This window comes from Zootoca vivipara, chromosome 2 (assembly GCF_965207765.1).
Source record: "Zootoca vivipara chromosome 2, rZooViv2.hap1.1, whole genome shotgun sequence".
Taxonomy (NCBI): domain Eukaryota; kingdom Metazoa; phylum Chordata; class Lepidosauria; order Squamata; family Lacertidae; genus Zootoca; species Zootoca vivipara.
In genome coordinates, this window is record NC_142584.1 from 23,590,102 (window position 1) to 23,615,460 (window position 25,359).

A 25,359-nucleotide genomic window follows, 5' to 3' on the forward strand; every position below is an offset into this window, starting at 1 on the left:
AAAGATCGGTCTCCCCGCCAGCATTTACTGCCTTCACAGTGAGAACTGGGCTCTCCTGCACCTTTAATTGGCTAAGGAAAAACAAGATACGGATCTGCCTATTCCATATTAAGTACATATCTAATTGGGCATAGAAAGGCCGAACCCGTATCTATCTCCGTTCTCGCATGGCAAATTCAGTGATAAGCCAGTTTTACTCCATGTTTCCCTAAGAATGGCAGAAACTGAGAAATTTAAAGACAACCTTGGCACAGCCGTTCTTTTGTTTTGTTTTCTAACTGCGCAAGCGGGAAAACAACACTGTGTTACTTCCTGGTTTAGTATTTGAGCTAGTGCAAATATTTCTCAATGAGAGTAATAAACATGCCTCTATACACACGCACGCCCCTCTTACGATTCTTTGCACAAGGTGGTGCAATGCCAGTGTGCGCAGCTTTTGAAGTTTCCTTGGGCTCCTAAGTATCCTGCTGCAATCAAAGCCCCATAAAGAGCAGAATTATCACAGGCCCTGCGCAGAAAGCTGTTACCTGTTATCTCACCCTCTCAGGTAATGTTGCCCCTTCTGCGGCTTGTTTGAAAGTGTGTTGCCAGGAGAGATCAAAGCTCTTTCCCGAAATGCCCCACCCAGGCTCAGACGGAGGTGCCAAGCAGCCTTCCAACAGCCGGGACACAGGAATGCCGCTGTGGAAGTCAGGATTTCAAATCCTTGCTCCAGAGATGGCAGCAATAAATCTTTAGCCAGTTTTTTTTTACAAGTCAAGCATTTTCTGCCTCGGAACATAGCAAAAATGTGAGCAGATGCCAACATCCAGGGTGCTGGAAAAAATGAAAGGTTGTTTGCGGCAACTTTTCGCCCCAATTGTCTCCCATTTGGAGTTGTTATCCCCAGTTTCCCAGCCTTGGAGACAGAGGTAGTTGCTGCTTCCCTTCCCATGAAAAGAGCCCACGATATACTGCAGCAAGGAAAGGGAAATGGTTCCTTGTCCCTACTGTAAGTTAAGAAAGCTTGGAAGTCTTTTCAAGTGCCACTTGCTGCTGCCCACAAGGTATTCTGAATCTTTCTGGGAACTGCTTAAGGTAAAGGTAAAGGGACCCCTGACTGTTAGGTCCAGTTGCAGACGACTCTGGGGTTGCGGCGCTCATCTCGCTTTATTGGCTGAGGGAGCTGGTGTACAGCTTCCAGGTCATGTGGCCAGCATGACTAAGCCACTTCTGGTGAGCCAGAGCAGTGCATGGAAACGCCGTTTACCTTCCTGCCAGAGTGGTACCTATTTATCTACTTGCACTTTGACATGATTTCGAACTGCTAGGTTGGCAGGAGCAGGGACCGAGCAATGGGAGCTCACCCCGTTGCAGGGATTCGAACCACCAACCTTCTGATCAGCAAGCCCTAGGCTCAGTGGTATAACCCAGAGCGCCACCCACGTCCGGGAACTGCTCAGGGAGATGCAAGTAGCAACAAACATTAGTGCAGCACTCAACTGAAGCCAGCTAAATTATTTGTTTGTTTTATTTCTGACATTTGTATACCACATTCTCCTCCAAGGAGGTGTACATGGTTCTCACCATTTATATCCACACAACAACCATGTAAGGTAGGTCAGGCTGAGATGCAGTGGCTGGCACAAAGTCACCCAGTGAGGTGAGTTCCGACAATCCTCTCAGGTGGTTGCCATTGCCATTATAAGAGAACTAGTATCTTAAAGCCCGTTAAAATAACGGGTGCTAGAGCAGACCTGTTGCTCTAGCAACCTCAGGGACATTCGTAGAGGCATCTTTGGGGCCTGATCCGGAGGCTAGGGGTTTCCCCGCTGCCCCGATTCTGGTGCTCACGATCCCTGCATCACACGCCACCCAAAGCCTCCTCCTCTTTGCGACGCATTGGCTCCCTCCCTTCCCCGTCAGTGCAGAAGCTCCGCCTCAGGAGCCCAAACGCCAAGGCCGCTCCTCCCTTCCCACGTGTGCTGCCGGCGGAAGGGAAGCAGCGCCCGCGCGCCCGAGTAGCGTGGAAGCGCGACCGGGGGCCCGTGTAGGAATGGCGCCGCTGCTTATGGAGTGCGCCCATTTGTGGAGCCGGCGGCTGCGGCCCGTCGCGCTGCGCGTGTTAGCCTTGGGGATCTGCTGCTCCCCGTCTCCCTCCCGCCCCTGCGGTAAACCCCGTTTAGAACCAGCCAATGGCGAATAGTGGGAGGAGCGTAGAGGGGGGGAAAGGAAAAGAAAGCAGCCTCCTCCTCCTCGTGCTTTAGCGCAAGCGCAGTGAGGCGCTTGTCTGGCTGGGAGCGGTGGTTGGCGGCCGCAGGGAACTGGTAGACAGAGGGGAGGAGAGCACACGCACGTGTGCGTCCAGTCTCTGCGTCCAGTCCCTGTGTCCGTGGGGCACATGCGCAGTAGCGCAAACCCAGGGACACAGGGACTGGACGCAGAGACACTTGGACTTTATTATATAGGATAAAGGGGGCATTCATGGTGAGTCCCAACACCTCTTTTTCTAGAGAAATATCAGTGGCGGTAGTGTTTCCATGAGAACCCTTTTCCAGGGGAGCCGGGTGACAGGTTCCACATCCCTGGCCAATACGAAAGGGTAGCACGCACAATTATTTTATTGGATTTATAGACCAATCCTTCCTCCACCCCATTTCAAGCAGCAAGCTGAATGTGCTGTTCACACACCTACACCTGGGTTGAGCTGACTAAAGAAGAGAGAGAACCGAGAAGCACATAGCATCCTTTATCGGGGGAAAATCAGGCTTATAAACCTCAAGTTGCTGCTTTCTGGCAAGGAGGGAAGCTTGGTTACCCAGCAGTTGAAAACTCCCAGAACCACACAGTGAGGCTAAATGATTCAGCCAATGGCCCACACATGCAGCGAGGCAACAGGGTCTCAAGGGTCAAAGAGCCCTGGCCTCCAACCCCCACGCTCTTCTTCTCTAACCCCCAAGTCACAGAGATTCCCTCAGGATATAAGAGGAGGCGGCATAAACTGCTAGAGTCGGAGCTGGCCTCCGTACAAGGGCACAAGCTGTAAATGTGCAAATTCCACCTCAAGCAGCGGGACAGGAAGACATCCCTATCCAGAGAAAACAGCAAAAGGACCAAGAATAAAAACAATAATAATGTGGATCTAGATCTATCTGCTTGTCACAAAGTTCTCCTGTTCCTCCACCTCCTTCTCTTAGTTCAGCAAAGCATGTACTCGCTTTTCAGCACAGGGTGTTTCTTTTTCTGATTCAGGAGGAGGGGGACTTGGAATTTTGTTTATCGGCAACTGCAAAACTGTGTGGGCAGAAAAACAAAACAGGAAAGGAAACTATTCTGGCAGTTTTCACCGTACAACACCCCCCCTGGCAGCAATTAAAACTGAAAAGCCCCCCCCCCCCTTAGCTGCTTTACTTTAAAAAGGCATCTCTTAATCTTGGTTCTGAGTGCAGCAGAACTATTTCCCTCCCTTTTGATGACAGAACAATTAGGAAGCCAGCAAGCTACAGAACAAAGCTACCTCTAAGACGTCGCAATAGAGTCTATTAGTAAGTCAAAGCTTACTTTCCACCATATCTCAGGGCAGCTTTAGGGGGATTAAGCCTTTGGGTTAACTCGCTTCCCTGGCATTCTGTTTGCAAGTTTGCAATGCATTAATGTGAAGCCAGAAGAATGAAATTTCTCTCTCTCTCTCTCTCTCTCTCTCTCTCTCTCTCTCTCTCTCTCTCTCACACACACACATACCATAATTCCAGCTTGGTTCTGAATTCACCTGCTTTTAAAAAGGGGGTGGGGTGGAAAAACAGAACTCCAGTGCCATTTTAGAAAGGTCCAGCAACAAACCACAGCACAATGCAATATCTTCTTCATGGCTGGAGAGGTTGGGAGGAAAGTTCATGTCAAGTTCAATATCTTGTGGTGTGTGTGAAAAGTTTGATCCTCATATCCAAGGGGGTCCAAAAATATGTAGAACTTAAGGTAATGCATTGCTTGGCTTGAGCATTGCGAAGTCGTGGAACAGTCCAAGCATCCACATCAGAAAGTTCACAGTAAGGGTTAGGGATAGAGGTGAAATTCAACTCAATTCACACCTATCTATCAACTTTGCCATTTCTGAAACAATATGAGAACTTGAACTGAATCATCCTTCGAAATTCGCAGTGATTTGAATTTTGCAACCAACCAAAGTTTTCAAAACAAACCCAAACATATACAGTGGTACCTTGGGTTAAGAACTTAATTCATTCTGGAGGTCCGTTCTTAACCTGAAACTGTTCTTAACCTGAGGTACCACTTTAGCTAGTGGGGCCTCCCGCTGCCGCTGTGCCGCTGCCGCCGCATGATTTCTGTTCTCATCCTAAAGCAAAGTTCTTAACCCGAGGAACTATTCTGTAACCTGAAGCGTCTGTAACCTGAAGCATCTGAAACCCAAGGTACCACTGTATTAGGGGCAAGTGAGCATAAAAATTGCATATATCAGTGAAAATAGCGTACAATAATGCACTATAGCAGGTGATATAATATGTGGACATTATTCAAAACTGCATATGAAAATGTGTTTATTAGGAAGAATGCACACTAAAATACAAGCAAATTGCTGCAGGACTGAATTTAAGATGGGGAAACTGAGAAATCGAGAGAACCAAAACTGACAGGCCCTTCCATCCCTAGTCAGGATTCTATGAAAATGAATAGTTCTCTGCTTGATTGGGATTTGAATCTCACATAGGCCATTATTGGAAAGTTGACTGACCAGAAAGCGGCTAAAGAAGTCAGGGAGAAGAAAAAGTTGAACTGAAGGAACAGGTTAGAGCAATCAGTGCACTTATGTTCATGAACCTGAGCAAAGCGTAGGTGAAGGAGACGGAGGCCTGGGGATCAGGTTTGGGGATTGCAAGCTAAGGAGCCAAAGAGATATACATTTGGCACATCTACCCCAGAGATGCAGAACTTGTGGCACTCCAGATGTTGTTGGATGACAACTCCCATTAGCCCCAGCCTGCTAATGTCAGGGATGACAGGAGTTGTGATTCGACAACATCTGGAGGGCCACAGTTTCCTCACTGTTGGTCTGGAGACTCCTAAGAGGGAATCCTGTGTCTAAGAGCAGCACCGAAGGGAGAATTATGCCAGCTGTTACAGCATTACTGCGGCATTTCTCCTGTCAATCGCAAGAAGGGCACTGAAGGGAAGGAAGTAAATGAGAAAGATACGGAAACCCACATGTCAGTGTGAATTTCTTCAGCTACAGGTATCCAGCCATATTTTTATTAGATAGTAAAAAATGTTTGTAGTGCCTGTGTTTGCTTTTTAGGCAACAAAATCAGAATTTTGATCTCTAGAGTTGGGTAGTTGCCTCTTAGCAGATGTAGTTTTTGGCACCTATTTTAAAACCTTATCCATAAATTGATTGTTGGGCACTCACTGACCATTGGCTAAGTGCAAGATCATATTATATACACTGCTCAGTGTACAAATCCTATTTGACAAGCAAGGAGAGGTCATTCAAACTCCAGGCTGGAAGAAACTTAAGCAAACTCTTCATTTCCCAGGACACCTTTGGCTAGCAATTAGTTAATAAGTAACCATGTCCCAGACAGGTGCTGTCGGCTAAGCTTTAGGAGTTCTTGTTTGGATGAAAGGTGAGTCATTTCCCTTTTATGTTGGTAAATGAATTATGTGTCATGGAAAAGACAGATCCTTTTAAGAAGGCAGCAGTAACTTTTTACACACTCATCTAATACTTTCGCATACAAATTTCACCGTGAGTGATGAATGGGAATTAAATTTTACAATAGAGCTTTGGCTCCATAAGGAAGGATGAAAGGAAACATCCAATTGGATCAGAACCCTATCTCCAGTTCATGTTTTGGGATGTCCTTCATTAACTCAACAAATACGAGCAGGGGCGTGTGCACATTTGTGACATTTTCACAGACCCTACATGTGCCCCCATTGCTTTGTGATTTGCTTGGACCTTCACAGAGTCACCTATGCAGTCACTGATCTGTTGCATATACCCCATGCAATAGGCAGAGATGGAGGAGCCATGAAAGACCTGGCCATATCTGAGCAAGAATTTAGCTCTGATATAGGCATCCCTATGCCAGCCTCTTGTGAACAGCAGCATGGTCGCATTACCATGTGAGCAGACTTCCCACCCACAAACAACACCCCCCCCCAGCACTGTAAAAGCATAGGGGTCTGCATCTACCACCATGATTACTTATCTTGTCATACAAAATGGTGTCCCAAAAGATTTGGCTAATTTGTGCAGATGCATATCTGCCAAGTCTCCCGTTTCCCCCGGGAAAAACCCCTTTTTACTTACCTTTCCCCGGTGGTCCCCCGTATCACTTTGTCTCCCGTTTTTCTCCATTATTTTCTCCTGCTGGCAGCCATTTTTTTCTTTCCGATTTGCCCTTCTATGGGCACCAAAAATGGCCACCGCCAGCTTCAAAAGTCGCATCTACGCATGTCCAGAAGTGCATAGACGTGACTTCCGGTGTTGGCGGCGGCCATTTTGGTGCCCATAGAAGGGCGGAGCGACACTGGAAGTTGCGTCAACGCACTTCCTGACATGCGTACAAGCAACTTTTGAAGCCGGCAGCGGCCATTTTGGTTGCCCATAGAAGGGCAAAGCGACACCGGAAGTTACATCGACGCAAATTCCGGTGTCAAATGGCTGCCGGTCCCGGATTCTGCAGTCCGGAACTTGGAAGGTAAGTGCAGATGATGTTATGAATTCCCCTTCACAACTCCCCACCAAAGAGCCCTTCTCCTGCTAGTACCTTCAAATCAGAAAAGCACTGGCACCTTGCTATCCCTGGATGTGATGATGACCCATCATTCAAGCAGCCCTCTACTTCTTGCAGGTTTTTAACCTCCCAAACTCTTTGCTTGGATCTGTGCCCCTTCCCCAGCCGCCATGTAAGAGCAGGAGCAAGGAATTCCAGTCAAGCTGTCCATTTTTGTTTCCCCCTATACGTGGTGGAGGAAGAGCCTGAGAAATTCTGTTATTAACCTGAGGTGTACGCTGCAACCATCTCTGAAAACCCCTAATGCTCTCTAGCATGTTTGTGTGCATGACTAAAATTGCCATCAGAGACTGTTTCAGAGACTGCTCTGCACATTTTTTTCAAATGAACACCTTACTCGGTGGAGAAGCAGGATTACGGTAGCAAGCCCTTGTCCTCTTTCCAGCATACACATGTTCGTAAGACTCTCTGCGCAGTCCCTAAAAAAAATGGGTAAATGTAAAGGACCCCTAACAGTTAAGTCCAGTTGCAGAGGACTCGGGGTTGTGGTGCTCATCTCGCTTTACAGGATGAGGGAGCCGGCATTTGTCCACAGACAGTTTTTCCAGGTCATGTGGCCAGCATGGCTAAACCGCTTCTGGAGCAACGGAAAACCGAAACCAGAGCAGCGCATGGAAATGCTGTTTACCTTTCCACTGGAGTGGTACCTATTTATCCACTTGCACTTTTTGGCGTGCTTTCAAACGGCTAGGTTGGCAGGCGCTGGGACTGAGCAACGGGAGCTCACACCGTTGCGGGGATTTGAACTGCCGACCTACATACAAACTGCATGCATAGCCAGGGCTGTGTTTCTTACAGGGTTCCTTGACATGTCGTACTGTGTGCAAAGCAAGCATGTAGGAATTGCATGGGTGGTCCTGGTTGGGGACTTTACTGTTGCAATCCTGTCATGTCACACACATTCAGTGAATTTTATCCTGTGAACCGCCCTGAGACCTGCAGGTATACGGCAGTATTCAAATCAAATCAATCAATCAATCAATCAATCAATAATGTGCAATGATCATTGGAAAAGTTGATAACCTTTGGTGTAGAAGGAATTTTATTTAGTCAGCTTCCATTTTTACCCCTTCCCCGTAGTGAATGTTCCTTTACTCTCATATTCAAAGACAGGAAGAACAGCATGCTTGGTTGCTGTATAACCATTTATTATAACCCTTTGCATTTGTCTTTATTCTACTGTAGGCATACCCAGCCTTTTCCACTGATACACATGCACGGTAGATGTGAGCTTAGAACTTCATTCCTATTTTACCAAATAATACCATATTTACTTGAATCTAATGCTCACCTCTTTTGGGGCCAAATGACGTTGCAATAATTAAGGTGTGCATTAGATTCGATGGCACATTTACATTCGCCAGCAAATAACTTTTTTGTTTGTTTCGAGGTTCTGGAATTTGAGGTGTGCATTAGATTCGATGGTGCATTAGACAGTAGATTTGTCAAGGTAGATGGCTGGTATAGTGAAAGGGTGAAAGGTTAGAGGGTGAAATGTTGTTTTCTGCTGCTCCAGAGAAGCGGACACGGAGCAATGGATTCAAGCTACAAGAAAGAAGATTCCACCTAAACATTAGGAAGAACTTCCTGACAGTAAGAGCTGTTCAGCAGTGGAATTTGCTGCCAAGGAGTGTGGTGGAGTCTCCTTCTTTGGAGGTCTTTAAGGAGAGGCTTGACAACCATCTGTCAGGAATGCTTTGATGGTGTTTCCTGCTTGGCAGGGGGTTGGACTGGATGGCCCTTGTGGTCTCTTCCAACTCTATGATTCTAGTGTAGCATTTAGAGTGTTTGGCTAGAGCTGAGAAAGATCATTACTTTTGTTGTAACACATACCGTAGCAGCTCTTCTTCTCCTTGCATCATTGCTAAGAAGGCTGCTGCTCCTTTAAATAGCACATACTGTATGTGTCATATCTGAACTGACAAGCTGATGAAAGAATGAAGAAAATCCCCTTCTCCCTGGTTTCTAAAACAAGATGATAAACACCAAAGTGATGTTAGCACTGTCTGAACCACAATGGGTCTGGAGACAGCTCATTCAAGCTGAGCACCTGAAAGATAACCTTGGGGCTTCTCCATTAAGCCCCCATCCCCAGCTCCAAGGAATGAGGGGGATTCTGCGACTGCTAACTTGACAGGCGTGGCAAGTTAAAACTACCTTTTTTCCAGCCGTCAGCTGTCAGCCCCTGCCCTTCTTCAGTCCTGACCCAGTACCAACAAGATTCTCCCTCTGCCTACAGACGTCGCCTGAACAGAGGAGGCTTGCACAATCCAACCACATGTTCATGCAGCTCCCCACATTTTAAGGGGAAAGGGCCTTAGTGAAGCAGTTTCAGGTTGCTTCTGTGCTCCGTTCACATTTTGTCACCTGGATTTACTGAAAGAAGCTGCAAGGGGAAGCAGTGGCAGCACTGCAGCTCCATTTCTCCGGCTCCACAATCTCAGCATGTACCCCATCCTTTCCCAAGCAGCGTCTTCTGGGGCTCAGCACCTTGTCAGATGAAAGCATCGGCCTAAAAACCAGGAACTGCTGCTTCTGCTGCCATGATGCCGGCCACTGGCAGAGGAAGAGGGGGGGAAGGCACCGCCCTCAGCACCATGCGCCACGCCCCCAGGGCATGCGCCACGCCACACCCCTGTGGGCGGCATGCCATGCCCCCAGGACACATGCCATGCCCCCAGGACACGCGTCACGCCCCTGTGGGTGGCGTACCACGCCTCAGGACGTGCGCCAGCCACGCTTTGCCTGCTCTCCGCCCCCGGTGCCGGAGCATGAAGCTCCACCACTGATGCCAGCCTGACATCTATCCCAGGACATCAGGAGTGGGATACATGTTTAGCTCTAAGGGCAACTTTCATTTATAGGCTACCTTCCAGAGGCCACATGCCAGGAGTGAGAGGGGTCAGAGGCAAAGGTGGTAGAGAAAGGAATAGAAATTTTGCCTCTGTAAAATAGGCTGCTTCCTACAATCACACACTTCTCCTTATCCTTCACCCAGGCAAGCGAGAGCCCCTTTTATTATTCAAGGACACATTCCATCCAGGTAGGGGTTTTCTTTGAGCAGGAACTCGGGGGAAACTGATCTTGCAAAGGATTCCATTTCAGCAAGCCATGATGTGGCCACACCTGTAGCTTCTTTCTCCGGCAACCCCAAGCCACCTGATACATTCATGAGTATCGGAAATCTCAGGCGACTTAGGCTGGTTGACTGGCTTGAAGACCCAGAAGTGCTTTGGCTGCAAAAGCAATCCAGAATTTTTTTTTCCTGGCCAGGCAGAATAACACAGGTGAGAGCCGAAAGAGACAACACACGCTAACGATAAACAGCATAAATCAGTTTCACGGTTTGGCAGCTAGCAAAGCAGCCCATTAGAAGTCATACAATATTTCTTCCAGGCTTTTGGGGATTAAGCTCCTTTGACTCAACTTCTTTTTTAGCTCTTTCCTACTCTCAGCCCAAGGGTACTCCTTCCAGTTTTATGAATGAAAACCTCCTTCTGTTGCAGAGGTCTGGATCAGGTGCCAGGGATGCTGTTCCTGTGAGGCTAATTGATGCAAAAAAAGAAAAGAAAAATGATGTTGAGCTTTTATACCACCCGCATTTCAAACACGCCATGGCTATTAAGGTAAGGCTTCTCTTCACTAAACGATCAGGGACATTTTTTGTGGGCACGGTGGTGATTGATTGGGATGGGAGGCAAATCGTATCAGAGCCAGAACTAACGAAACCTGTTGTGTTGTTCTCGGAGCTCTGTCTGGAATTCTTCCTGAAGGTGCTCCATCGAAGCCCGTTTGCTCCCACACTGCGAGCTGGAAAATCCCCAGGAGGCAGGCATCATCCTGGACAGTTTCACAATCTAAACCGAACTGTTTCACTGCTCAAATATGAGGGGGAAAGGATGTCTGGCATCCTCCGCTATCCTGGGGCTGTGCATTATACAGACGGGTCCTAATGAACTCATCTAATCTAACAGGTTCATATGAATCACAGACTTTGTCACGGGAATAGAGGAAGCAGCCTTACAGCAAGTCAGGCCACGGGTCCATCTGGCTCAGTATTCTCAACACTGACTGGCAGCAGCTCTCCGGGGTTTGAGGCAGGGGATAGTCCTACCTAGATATTCTGGGCGCAGTGGTTTTCAACCTTTTTCTGAATCCACGGCGCCCTTGACCAACCACATTCTTTCTGTGGCTTCCTTGTGGGAGCCACTTACACTGGGGTTCCATTACAGTACATGTGGGGATTCCCCGGTTCTATACAGTTGTACCTTGGTTCTCAAACGTAAGTCCGCTCAGCTCCCGAAACCATTCAAAATCCAAGGCACAGCTTCCGATTGGCTGCAGGAGCTCCCTGCACTCAAGCAGAAGCCGCGTCGGACGTTTGGCTTCCAAAAAACCGGAAGACTTACTTCTGGGTTCTCAGCATTCGGGAGCCAAAACATACGGGTGCCAAGGCGTTCGAGAACCAAGGTATGACTGTATATGGTGGCATTGCAAGAGCCAGCATGCTGCTGCTTGTTTCAAACTGCAGCAATTTGGACCTCACCCTTGCAAGCAGTTTTCATCAAAGCCCAGCTGCGCACTGGGCATGTGGTTTGCCTGAAAGTACACTCAGACTGCTCTTGAGGGTACTGCCACAGCTGCCACGTGGGTACACTATTAAGATTTTAAAAATTCCCTTTGGGGCAGGCAAGGGGAGGGCGAATGATGTGATTATGGGTTTTCTGTAAGATCTGTGGGCACAACAGAGCTGTCAGGGTTGCAATTGTGGCAATACCTGGACAGAGCCACAGAATACTGCCCGCCCACATCGGCACTGTCACTTGGGAATTGTAACTCTGTGAGGTGTACACTGCCCACAATTCTTTGGAGACTGTGTGCTTTGAATGTGCATGCAACCTTAGAAAGAAGAGGAGTGGAGGCAAATCTACCTGCACATATTTTTTTTGCCAATTAATTTTATTGCTTTTCAAAAAAAATTACAAATTAACATCAAATTAATTCAAATAATTAATATATTTCAAATAGCCCCGCACATGTTTGTGCCAACATGCAAGTCATCCAGTCCCATAGTTATCCATGGCAAAGGTATTGCCAACTTTCTTTATAGCAGCTGTACTTAAATCAACAATCTGCAGTTGACCCCCCCCCCCAAAAAAACACAACAGTTAGAAGACCAACATTAATCACATCAGCCGTGTGTGTGTGAGAGAGAGAGAGCTGAGTGGAGTCATAGACAGAATGGACTCTAGTTAGCAATTGGCCTGTTAACAAGAGGAATTAGTAATCCAGCTCAGACTGATACAACAAGGATCTGAAAACAGGCTGCCACCCCCTTACTCCACAAGAAGATTCAGGCTGGATGGGGCATCATGAAAGTCTCACCAAAACCACAAGAAGGGAGGGATTTTTTTTCCTGCACTTCACTGACTTCATAGTGGTGACTTTCAAGTAAGCCCAAGGGAAAGGAGCTTGGGAGAGGGAGGGGGTAAATTTTGATTGCATAGACACACAAATGCACCTTTTTGCAGTGTAACAGGAAAATTACACATCACACCCAGTCCCATAAACAGCTAATTGCCCAATCTGATCCGGTAAATTAGCACCACAAAAGCCTGTCTAATGCACACAATGGACTCCCGAGAGTGGATCAGGAGGGGAAATTAATTCGCATCCTCCATGAGACAGGCCCGTAGGTAAGGATTAGAGCCAAGTATGGAGGCAGGGTGGAGAAGAAATTTCACAAAACATCCCCACCCTGAATTTGGCCTTTGGAGAGAGGCAAACCTGAGCTCTCCCATTGCCCTCTCAATATGCAACATAACATGTACTAAAAAAAGAACAGAACTCTTCACCTGGGAGCTAACTGGCTCCTTTGATTTCAAAATGTTAAAAGCAGCTACCGTACAAATATCTCATCTGCACCCACCAACCACATCAAACGAGTTCCTACTAAAGAACAGATTCTCCGCAGTATTACCATTACTAGTCTACGTTCAATAGCTATGTGCTAGAACCGCTTTATTCTGTGTACAAACTTTTCTTGATGAAACATTCATGGTCTAATTTCTAGGAGGGATAAAATGGGTAGCATACCACCATTAAGCAAAGGCCATTCACATGTTGTATTCCCTTCTGAAAAATCAGGGGGAAGGGATGGAAGGATCTTTTGATTTCATTTCTTCCCCACATTAAATTCATTTCTCTGCATTTCTGCAGCAATTTACATTGATTATTATTTTTTAACCAACCCTCATAGAAATTCATCAGCATTTTAGTTTAACTTTCTCATAATAAACACCTTTTTTGCATGCAGTTTTGTCTAATTATACTTTTCTTTTCTTTTTTTGCAAGGACATAGGAAAATTGAAGGCTGCCTAAACTGAGTCTGACCATCGGTCCATTTAGCTCAGTATTCTCTACTCATTGACTGGCAACATCCTTCAAGGCAGGGGTCAGCAAACTTTTTCAGCAAGGGGCCGGTCCACTGTCCCTCAGACCTTGTGGGGGGCCGGACTATATTTTTTTTAGGGGGGGGATGAACGAATTCCTATGCCCCACAAATAACCCAGAGACACATTTTAAGTAAAAGGACACATTCTACTCATGTAAAAACACCAGGCAGGCCCCACAAATAATCCAGAGATACTGTTTGTGGGAGACAGGAGGCGGGCAGGTGTGGGGGACTCCCTGGTCCTGAATGGGGTAACTGTGCCCCTGAAGGACCAGGTGTGCAGCCTGGGAGTCATTTTGGACTCACAGCTGTCCATGGAAGCGCAGGTTAATTCTGTATCCAGGGCAGCTGTTTATCAGCTCCATCTGGTACGCAGGCTGAAACCCTACCTGCCCGCGGACTGTCTCGTCGGAGTGGTGCATGCTCTAGTTATGTCTCACTTGGACTACTGAACTGTGCTCTACGTGGGGGTACCTTTGAAGGTGACCCGGAAACTACAACTAATCCAGAATGCGGCAGCTAGATTGGTGACTGGGAGCAGCCGCCGAAACCACATAACACCGGTCTTGAAAGACCTGCATTGGCTCCCAGTACGTTTCCGAGCACAATTCAAAGTGTTGGTGCTGACCTTTAAAGCCCTAAACGGCCTCAGTCCAGTATACCTGAAGGAGCGTCTCCACCTCCATCGCTCTGCCCGGACACTGAGGTCCAGTGCCGAGGGCCTTCTGGCGATCCCCTCGCTGCAAGAAGCCAAGTTACAGGGAACCAGGCAGAGGGCCTTCTTGGTAGTGGCACCCGCCCTGTGGAACGCCCTCCCATCAGATGTCAAAGAGAAAAACAACTACCAGACTTTTAGAGGACATCTGAAGGCAGCCCTGTTTAGGGAAGCTTTTAATCTTTAAGAAATTACTGTATTTTAATATTTCTGTTGGAAGCCACCCAGAGAGGCTGGGGAAGCCCAGCCAGATGGGCGGGGTATAAATAATAAATTATTATTATTATTATTATTATTATTATTTTAAATAAAGGACACATTCTACTCAGTAAAAACATGCTGATTCTCGGACCGTCTGCGGGCCGGATTTAAAAGGCGATTGGGCCGCATCCGGCCCCCGGGCCTTAGTTTGAGGACCCCCTGCTTCAAGGGATTCAGGCAGGGATCTCTCTCAGCCCTACCTGGAGATGCTGGGTGTTGAGCCTGGGACCTTTCGCGCACAAAGCAGATGCTCTACCACTGAGCTGCACCACCTTCTCCATTCAACACACGGGAACATTCAAATTAAAACCTGTACCTAAAATTGCCACAACATTGAGATGCTACCACTTTGGCTGCCCTTGCTTTAATCATTAAACCTGCCACTCTAAACCAGGGTTTCCCAAACTCATGTCTCCAGCTGTTTTGGGACTACAGTTCCCATCATCCCTGACCACTGGTCCTGCTAGATAAGGATGGTGGGAGTTGTAGTCCAAAACCAGCTGGAGACCAAAGTTTGGGAAGCCCTGCTCTAGACAGAACACAGAAGTTGGAATGATGACACTTCCATAGCACTGACTTTGTGTTTTCCATTTTAAAAAGGTGATCAATCCTTAAGGCAAAGGTAAAGGACCCCTGACAGTCAAGTCCAATCGCAGACAACTCTGGGGTTGCGGCATTCATCTTGCTTTACAGGTCAAGGGAGCCGGCATTTGTCCGCAGACAGTTTTTCCGGGTCAGTTTTTCCGGTAAGCTGCTTCTGGCACAATGGAACACTGAAACCAGAGCAGCGCACGGAAATGCCGTTTACCTTCCCACCAGAGCAGTACCTATTTATCTACTTGCACTTTTGGATGTGCATTTTAACTGCTAGGTGGGCAGAAGCTGGGACCGAGCAACGGGAGCTCACCCCGTTGTGGGGATTTGAACCGCTGACCTTCTGATCATCAAGCCCAAGAGGCTCAGTGGTTTAGACCACAGCACCACCCGTGTCCCTTGCATGCAAATCTACCTGTGTCCAACTGAACAAATGCTTTTCCAATTAACATAATGTGGCAGGTTGACATGTTTGCCATCTTAGTTGTGTTTGTTTTAATTGACGAGAGGAGTGGGGAATGCTAGCAGCATAACCACCTTAGACCTTAGTTTCAGCTTTCAGGTGCCTTGATTTATTGATCTGGCCAATTCCCATTTAATAGGTTCTCTCACTCAGTCTCAAGTCAACGGTATTCCTGAGGGGCCTCTGCTCTCACCTCTAAAGACTCAGGGGAGGGGAGCCAAGTGAGGCAATCTGCACTTGGGCGGCCCCAGACCAGGCTCATTAAGTTTGTTTTCCTGTTTGAAAAAGAAAACACCTTTGCAGTCTCGAGGCTAGTGGGAACCAATAAAATGAAATAAAACCATACTTTCCAAAGGGAACATTTTGTCAATATTTTGGTTTGGCAAATTAGCCAGTTGTAGAAATGGGATGGAGAACTTGCAGCCCTCCAGATGCTATGTTGTTGTTTAGTCGTTTAGTCGTGTCCGACTCTTCGTGACCCCATGGACCATAGCACGCCAGGCACTCCTGTCTTGCACTGCCTCCCGCAGTTTGGTCAAACTCATGTTCGTAGCTTCGAGAACACTGTCCAACCATCTCGTCCTCTGTCGTCCCCTTCTCCTAGTGCCCTCAATCTTTCCCAACATCAGGGTCTTTTCCAAGGAATCTTCTCTTCTCATGAGGTGGCCAAAGTATTGGAGCCTCAGCTTCACGATCTGTCCTTCCAGGGAGCACTCAGGGCTGATTTCCTTAAGAATGGATAGGTTTGATCTTCTAGCAGTCCATGGGACTCTCAAGAGTCTCCTCCAGCACCATAATTCAAAAGCATCAATTCTTCGACGATCAGCCTTCTTTATGGTCCAGCTCTCACTTCCATACATCACTACTGGGAAAACCATAGCTTTAACTATACGGACCTTTGTCGGCAAAGTGATGTCTCTGCTTTTTAAGATGCTGTCTAGGTTTGTCATTGCTTTTCTCCCAAGAAGCAGGCGTCTTTTAATTTCGTGACTGCTGTCACCATCTGCAGTGATCAAGGAGCCCAAGAAAGTAAAATCTCTCACTGCCTCCATTTCTTCCCCTTCTATTTGCCAGGAGGTGATGGGACCAGTGGCCATGATCTTGGTTTTTTTGATGTTGAGCTTCAGACCATATTTTGCGCTCTCCTCTTTCACCCTCATTAAAAGGTTCTTTAATTCCTCCTCGCTTTCTGCCATCAAGGTTGTGTCATCTGCATATCTGAGGTTGTTGATATTTCTTCCGGCAATCTTAATTCCGGCTTGGGATTCATCTAGTCCAGCCTTTCGCATGATGAATTCTGCATATAAGTTAAATAAGCAGGGAGACAATATACAACCTTGTCGTACTCCTTTCCCAATTTTGAACCACTCAGTTGTTCCATATCCAGTTCTAACTGTAGCTTCTTGTCCCACATAGAGATTTCTCAGGAGACAGATGAGGTGATCAGGCACTCCCATTTCTTTAAGAACTTGCCATAGTTTGCTGTGGTCGACACAGTCAAAGGCTTTTGCATAGTCAATGAAGCAGAAGTAGACGTTTTTCTGGAACTCTCTAGCTTTCTCCATAATCCAGCGCATGTTTGCTATTTGGTCTCTGGTTCCTCTGCCCTTTCGAAATCCAGCTTGCACTTCTGGGAGTTCTCGGTCCACATACTGCCTAAGCCTGCCTTGTAGAATTTTAAGCATAACCTTGCTAGCGTGTGAAATGAGCGCAATTGTGCGGTAGTTGCAGCATTCTTTGGCACTGCCCTTCTTTGGAATTGGGATGTAGACTGATCTTCTCCAATCCTCTGGCCATTGCTGAGTTTTCCAAACTTGCTGGCATATTGGGTGTAGCACCTTAACAGCATCATCTTTTAAAATTTTAAATAGTTCAGCTGGAATATCATCACTTCCACTGGCCTTGTTATTAGCAGTGCTTTCTAAGGCCCATTTGACTTCACTCTCCAAGATGTCTGGCTCAAGGTCAGCAACCACACTACCTGGGGTGTACGAGACCTCCATATCTTTCTGGTATAATTCCTCTGTGTATTCCTGCCACCTCTTCTTGATGTCTTCTGCTTCTGTTAGGTCCTTACCACTTTTGTCCTTGATTATGGTAATCTTTGTACAAAATGTTCCTTTCATATCTCCAATTTTCTTGAACAGATCTCTGGTTTTCCCCATTCTATTGTTTTCCTCTATTTCTTTGCATTGCTCATTTAAGAAGACCCTCTTGTCTCTCCTTGCTGTTTTTTGGAAATCTGCATTCAGTTTCCTGTATCTTTCCCTATCTCCCTTGCATTTTGCTTGCCTCCTCTCCTCCGCTATTTGTAAGGCCTCGTTGGATAGCCATTTTGCTTTCTTGCATTTCCTTTTCCTTGGGATGGTTTTCGTTGCTGCCTCCTGTATAATGTTACGAGCCTCCATCCATAGTTCTTCAGGCACTCTGTCCACCAAATCTAAATCCTTAAACCTGTTCCTCACTTCCACTGTGTATTCATAAGGGATTTGATTCAGATTGTATCTTACTGGCCCAGTGCTTTTTCCTACTTTCTTCAGTTTAAGCTGGAATTTTGCTATAAGAAGCTGATGATCTGAGTTACAGTCAGCTCCAGGTCTTGTTTTTGCTGACTGTATAGAGCTTCTCCATCTTTGGCTGCAGAGAATATAATCAATCTGATTTCGATGCTGCCCATTTGGTGATATCCATGTGTAGAGTCGTCTCTTGTGTTGTTGGAAGAGAGTGTTTGTGATGACCAGCTTGTTCTCTTGACAGAACTCTATTAGCCTTTGCCCTGCTTCATTTTGAACTCCAAGGCCAAACTTGCCAGTTGTTCCTTTTATCTCTTGATTCCCTACTTTAGCATTCCAATCCCCTGTAATGAGAAGAACATCCTTCTTTGGTGTCATTTCTAGAAGTTGTTGTAGGTCTTCATAGAATTGGTCAATTTCACTTTCTTCAGCACCGGTAGTTGGTGCATAAACTTGGATTACTGTGATGTTAAAAGGTCTGCCTTGGATTCGTATCGAGATCATTCTGTCATTTTTGAGATTGCATCCCATTACAGCTTTTGCCACTCTTTTGTTGACTATGAGGGCCACTCCATTTCTGCTACAGGATTCTTGCCCACAGTAGTAGATATGATAGTCACCCGAACTGAATTCGCCCATTCCCTTCCATTTTAGTTCACTGATGCCCAGGATGTCAATATTTATTCTTGTCATCTCATTTTTGACCACATCCAGCTTACCTCCACTCATGGTTCTTACATTCCAGGTTCCTATGCAATATTTTTCTTTACAGCATCGGACTTTCCTTTCGCTTCCAGGCATATCCGCAACTGAGCATCCTTTCGGCTTTGGCCCAGCCGCTTCATCAGCTCTGAATCTACTTGTACTTGTCCTCCGCTCTTCCTCAGTAGCATGTTGGACGCCTTCCGACCTGAGGGGCTCATCTTCCAGCGTCATAACTTTTATATGCCTGTTGTCTTTGTCCATGGAGTTTTCTTGGCAGGGATACTGGAGTGGCTTGCCAGTTCCTTCTCCAGGTGGATCACGTTTAGTCAAAACTCTCCACTATGACCTGTCCATCTTGGGTGGCCCTGCATGGCATAGCTCATAGCTTCTCCGAGTTATTCAAGCCCCTTCGCCACGACAAGGCATTGATCCATGAAGGGGCCAGATGCTATAGGACTTCCATTATAGGATGCTATAGGACTTCCTATATAGGACTTCCAAAAATATATATCAAAGAATGTTCTTCCCTGCTTTCCCAGAAATGATGCCTACTTTCATTGCCATGTGACATTGGCTGGTCTGATTTGAAGTTCTGCATTGGTCACATTGGCTCAAGAGCAGAATCACTGTTCATGAGCACAAGAGGAAAAGGCCATTCAGCATCTGGGCTCCAAGAGAAGGTGTAGAACTGGGTGGTCCTCCGGGTGATGTTGGACTCCATCTCCCATCAGTCCCAGCCAGCAAGGCCAATGGTCAGAGATAATGGAAGTCCAGATGCTATAGGACTTCCATTATCTCTGACCATTGGCCTTGCTGGCTGGGACTGATGGGAGATGGAGTCCAACATCACCCGGAGGACCACCCAGTTCTACACCTTCTCTTGGAGCCCAGATGCTGAATGGCCTTTTCCTCTTGTGCTCATGAACAGTGATTCTGCTCTTGAGCCAATGTGACCAATGCAGAACTTCAAATCAGACCAGCCAATGTCACATGGCAATGAAAGTAGGCATCATTTCTGGGAAAGCAGGGAAGAACATTCTTTGATATATATTTTTAAGGAGAGTTCCTTTAATGACTAGGCCAACTTTGTGTACTCTGTTTGCATATATTTCCTGCAATGTATTGAAATCCAGAATAACTACTTCTGTCCCCTTTCAAGTTCACGCTGGGAATCACACATCCTTCAAACTCCATGGAAAGATAGAATTGTGTGTGGCAATCTCAGAACATTCCTGTGTCAATCAGCCAAGTAGGAAGAACAATTCCTTCTGAAAGTGTCTATTGCAAGATAATAGAACTAACCAAGTATCATGCTCACCCATGCACAAACAAGCCTGACTCCCAGCCTTCAAGAAGGATGAGAAGTTCATTTGGCACCAAGATTTACATGGAATTTGTGTTCTGCTCTGGCTTAGTGGTGTTTAAACCCGTGTTCCAACCAGAACCACCTTGAGACCAGAGGGGCTTCTGCAGTTGGCCTTCCTGGTATTTAGAATCATAGAATCATAGAGTTGGAAGAGACCACAAGGGCCATCCAGTCCAACCCCCTGCCAAGCAGGAAACACCATCAAAGCATTCCTGACAGATGGCTGTCAAGCCTCTGCTTAAAGACCTCCAAAGAAGGAGACTCCACCACACTCCTTGGCAGCAAATTCCCCTCTCGAACAGCTCTTACTGTCAGGAAGTTCTTCCTGATGTTTAGGTGGAATCTTCTTTCTTGTAGTTTGAATCCATTGCTCTGTGTCTGCTTCTCTGGAGCAGCAGAAAACAACCTTTCTCCCTCCTCTATATGGCATCCTTTAATATATTTGAACATGGCTATCATATCACCCCTTAATCTTCTCTTCTCCAGGCTAAACATGCCCAGCTCCCTAAGCTATTCCTCATAAGGCATTGTTTCCAGGCCTTGGACCATTTTGATTGCCCTCCTCTGGACACGTTCCAGCTTGTCAGTATCCTTCTTGAACTGTGGTGCCCAGAACTCCAGGTGAGGTCTGACCAGAGCAGAATACAGTGGTACTATTACTTCCCTTGATCTAGATGCTATACTTTATTGATGCAGCCCAGAATTGCATTGGCTTTTTTAGCTGCTACATCACACTTTTCCAGGAAGGGGCACAGCTGGCAAACCAGATGGAATTTGTAGAAGGCCTTTGCGGCTATCATTCCTAACTGAATATCGCGGAGAAGTGCCAGATACATGAGCATCACCAAGCTACAGACCAAGCTTCATGCCATTTGTCTATCTGGACCTGTAACATCTGACTGGTAGTGGTTCTCCAGGGGTCTCAGACAAAGGGTTTTTCATATCAGGTGTTGCTCCTTGATTCTTTTAATCTGGGACCACACATACATACACATTTACACTTGTAGACAAACAGGGCCAAACAATGGATGTTGGGCAGGGATAGCCATTAAACCTAGGGGATTAAGCTAAAATGAGTCTCTGATTTTGACACTTGAGGTTTTTTTTAAAACTATTTGATAAATTTTGCAACTTGTTTGTATCCACATTGGACCAAATTGTGACACACACTCTCAGCTTAGAGGTGCAGATTTAAGCAAATAGGAGAGGCGATCTGGCAAAAGACATATTTTTGTGTTAATTGGTAATAGATTTTGCCATATTACAGGGCTAAAAATATTCACAAAAAGGAATAAGAATGTACTGGTTCTGATGGAACAAGATTAGACCATGAAGAACATTCCCTCTCAGATCAGCTGATTCTATAAACAAGGCGCTGGCTGTTTTCTGGGTGTCTTAAATAGTTTTGTGTGTCATCATTTTTTTATTTTTATCATGGCTAGGTCCCTCAGAAGCTGGAAATGGCCTGGGCCGCACTAGACCTCTGAGAAGGCCTTTGGGCAAGAGGCTAGGTTCATAAATCCTGGCCTCTGAATAGATTCTTTCCATCTCAGGCAGGAGAAGACGGTCTGTGGGAACTGCCTCCTGCTTGGGAAAGTCACGTTCTACCTGTGCCCTGCAGGGGTTGCTGGTGACGCTGATAGAAGCAAGTGGCTCTGAGACTTGCATTCAGACACATACAGAAACTATGCAGAATGCAGACTGACCTCTTAATCCTTAATGGGTTTCCTCCTCTACAAGCTTGGTGTGGTTTCAACCACAAAAACCACACTATAGGAGAGACAAAAGCAGGCAGGACCGGCCAAGCAGCCTAGTACATTGGGACATGTTGCAAAGCAGTCGCTCCCAAACATTGCATTCTGTGGAATAGGCAAAGAATCAATCAATCATTCTCAAGCACCACCTCGGTTTGCATTCAACGACTGCAAGACAGGTACTGGTTAGGTAGGGTCGGGTCAGCAGAAGGACCTGACTTCTGCACCTCCACTATGCCAAAAGGGGCACCCATTGAAGTCCCCCTTCCTGTTTCCTTTCAGTACCTTCTGAAGAACAGCCAACTGGTGCCAACGGGAGGTTTTTCCTTTGTTTCTAACGGCCGCATGGGTGCAACTGTGCACAAAATCCAGCTGGGAAGAGAATGGTTAAGGCTCACATCCCTGCATGCTGCAGACCCAATTGAAATTGGAGGTACTCCACCAATCCCCTCTCCTAGGATCAATTTTTTAATATCCTCCAACATGACTTATGCAAGGCAATTCAGGCTATTCTCAAGGGGGCAGCATATGCTCTCCCACCCCCTTTCTCTCTCTTGTTTAGCAATTCCACAATTGGATTTCATCCAGGACTAGGCACTGCCAAGATGACCATGGGGACTAATTCTTCATAATCCATGGGCTGAACTCCACCCTTGCACCAGCTCAGAGTTCGCCTAGCTTCTAGAGTTACAACAGACAAAACAACTGGCATTATTTAGGATACTTGGCATGAGTTTCGGTGCAACTGTCAGTGCATCTCCCTTTCCAAATCCTTTTTCCTCCAGGCATTGGATTCAATCAAGATTCCTATCTATGGGGATTCCCTCCTTTATTCATGATTGGACACAGACATGCCCTCTGGCTGTCTGCACGCTCTCCCACTTTCAGAACGATGAAATACACCCCATGCCCACTAGAGCGGGTGTTTTCCGCTGAGGCGGTGCAGCAGATTGGCCAAGGAGCCAAAAACCCACCAGTTCAGGTCTCACTTCTCTCATGGCTTCGCTATTCACAGCATGCCCACACCTCCACAGGTCAGCAATGTAGAGAGAATAATACTGAAGGGTTGCTGGAAGAATAACTCCAATTATTGGTGTGAAGTGCTCTGAAAAACTCTCATGCCATAGAGCAGGGGTCCCCAAACTTACCCGGCTTCGGGCCAGATGCCCACTGCGGCGATCGCATGGCAGGCCGGAGGAGCGCGGGCGCGCCCATGCGCAAACGCTATTTCTGGCACACTCCCAACCTGGAAAGCGCCGGAAATAGCTTGTGTCATAGCTGCCAAGTCTCCCGTTTTCCCCGGGAAACCCCCGATTTTCCAGCTGTCCCGAGCCAAAAAAACGGCTTTTTTTTGTTTTTGCCCGGTTTATTCTGGCGCGGCGGCCATTTTGGAACTGGGCGGGGCATGCTCAGAAGCGACTTTTGATGCTGCTCTGCCCAGTTCCAAAATGGCTGCAGCGCGACTTCTGGTGCGGCAGCCATTTTGGAACTGGGCACAGCAGCATCAATAGTCACTCCTGAGCATGCTCCGCCCAGTTCCAAAATGACCGCCGTGCTACTTCCGGTATGCTACTTTCGGTCTGGTCCCTTATTTTTCAGAGAGGAACTTGGCAGGTATGGCTTGTGCGCATGTGCAGAAGCCTCCTCCGACCCAGAAGTACACCGGAAATGATGCTTGCGCATGCGCACAAGCTATTTTCCGTCACTTTTCAGGGTCAGAAGTGGGCAGCTGCACCGCACCGCACCGGTAAGGGCTGGCGGTGGCAGCAGGCGGTGGGGGTCCCTGGGGGCCACATAAAAGAGCCTCGGGCCGTAGTCTGGGGACCCCTGCCATAGAGATAAACGAAGCATGATTTTGAGAGACAGGTCCTGAAACGATCATCTGACTACAGTTAGTGATTCACTAACCAGGGCATAATTTTAGCAGCAGTTTTGATTCTGAAGGGACAAAAAAACACAAAGCCAGCATCTTCATCAGGGTACCCAGCAATCCCTGAGCCATACTCTAATTAGACATACAGTGGCATGACTGCCCTCAAATGGCACTGCACATGAAATGTAGGCATGATATCCATCTTAACTTAAGCCCATTCATTTCAAGGGTGTCTCCTTTGAGAGTGGGGGCAGGGGATGCATGAAACACGCAAGGACTCTAGGGCAGAGCTTGCATGCACACCCCTGCCACAGCCACACATTCGGCAATTGCTACGGGATTAACAAAAACACCAGGGGGTGTCTATAGACATATCACAGCAGGGTAAGACAACAGCATTGCATCTGGGACATGCAGTGGATCCCAACCCTGATTCTCCATAATCAGGGCATCTGATTATTTGGGTGCAACTGCACACACACACCTGAGTTTACTGAACAGGAAAGGATGCAATGTCAAGGGTGGGGCTAAAATGGCGCTCTGGTCCTTGCTGTACAAACCTCAGGCCTTACATCAGGGTTTACCAAACTTGCATCTCTAGCTGTGTTTTGTTGTTGCTGCTGCTGCTGCTGTTGATTACAACTCCCATCATCCCTAGCAGAACCAGTGAACTCCACCCTTGCACCAGCTCAGAGTTTGCCTAGCTTCTAGAGTTACAACAGACAAAACAACTGGCATTATTTAGGATACTTGGCATGAGTTTTGGTGCAACTGTCAGTGCATCTTCCTTTCCAAATCCTTTTTCCTCGAGGCATTGGATTCAATCAAGATTCCTATCTATGGGGATTCCCTCCTTTATTCATGATGGGAATGTTGGGATGATGGGAATTGTAGTAAAAAAAAAAAAACACCAGCTGGAAACCCAAGTTTGGGAAACGCTGCCCTACATGAACAGGGCAAGTGGCTCAGAGAAGTGTATAGTCCAGGCTTACTCAAACTCGGCCCTCCAGATGTTTTGAGGCTACAATTCCCATCTTCCCTGACCATTGGTTCTGCTAGCTAGGGATCATGGGAGTTGTAAGCCAAAAACATCTGGAGGGCTGAGTTTGAGGAAGCCTGGTATGGTGGAAGTGGAATCGGGTCTGCTTACCTCTCCCCCTCCCCCTTTATGCATGCTGGAAAACTTGTGAAACAGTTTGTGCTTGTCCCTCCCCCTGTACGAATCAATATGTAACATTTGTGTGTTGCCCTAGGTGGAAGGCAGTGAAAGGCAGGTGGAGGAAAGAAGCCACAGAGTCCAGCCCAGGCTCCCGACTATCCTTGAACCATCTGACTTGCTGCTCTCTCCTTGTTTTGTTGTTGTTGTTTAGTCGTTTAGTCGTGTCCGACTCTTCGTGACCCCATGGACCGTAGCACGCCATGCACTCCTGTCTTCCACTGCCTCCCGCAGCCTCCCGCAGTTTGGTCAAAGCTCTCTCCTATCATCCCCAATTATCACGCCATTTTATCTGCTCAAGCTCTTCGAGACCCGGCCTGCCTCCCAAAATTCACAACCCGAGCGGGTTAAAAGTAGATGCCTTCAAGCATACACCTTAAAACATACAAGGCCCACCTGGTTAAAATTCCTAAGGCAAACATACCACAGAGCGGGCCTCCTCCTTCAGCAGGCAGACCCACACAGCTGTTATAAAACAGTACGGCTGCCTGGTGGGGTTTGTGTTCATGGCACCTTACCCTGCTTTCATTTTTATATCTTTAAAAAAATGCATGCATGAGTTCAGCAAACTGTCATCGAGGCTGCAAAATAATAATAAGGGTGAAGTATGGCTCACTGGCAAGGCTGGGAGTAAAGCAAACAGGCAGCAAA

General features: G+C 47.0%; 2 long non-coding RNA genes across 2 annotated transcripts in view; one reads left to right on the top strand and one right to left on the bottom strand.

The window, feature by feature from the left end:
- The window catches only part of LOC148686775 (uncharacterized), a 112,281-nt gene that overhangs the window by 13,504 nt on the left and 73,418 nt on the right, over positions 1-25,359 (bottom strand). The window lies entirely within an intron of this gene.
- LOC148686776 (uncharacterized) lies at positions 380-25,222 on the top strand. The gene is made up of 4 exons (XR_015948009.1): positions 380-547; positions 10,301-10,420; positions 21,902-22,052; positions 24,746-25,222. It is a non-coding gene; the product is annotated as an uncharacterized LOC148686776 (long non-coding RNA).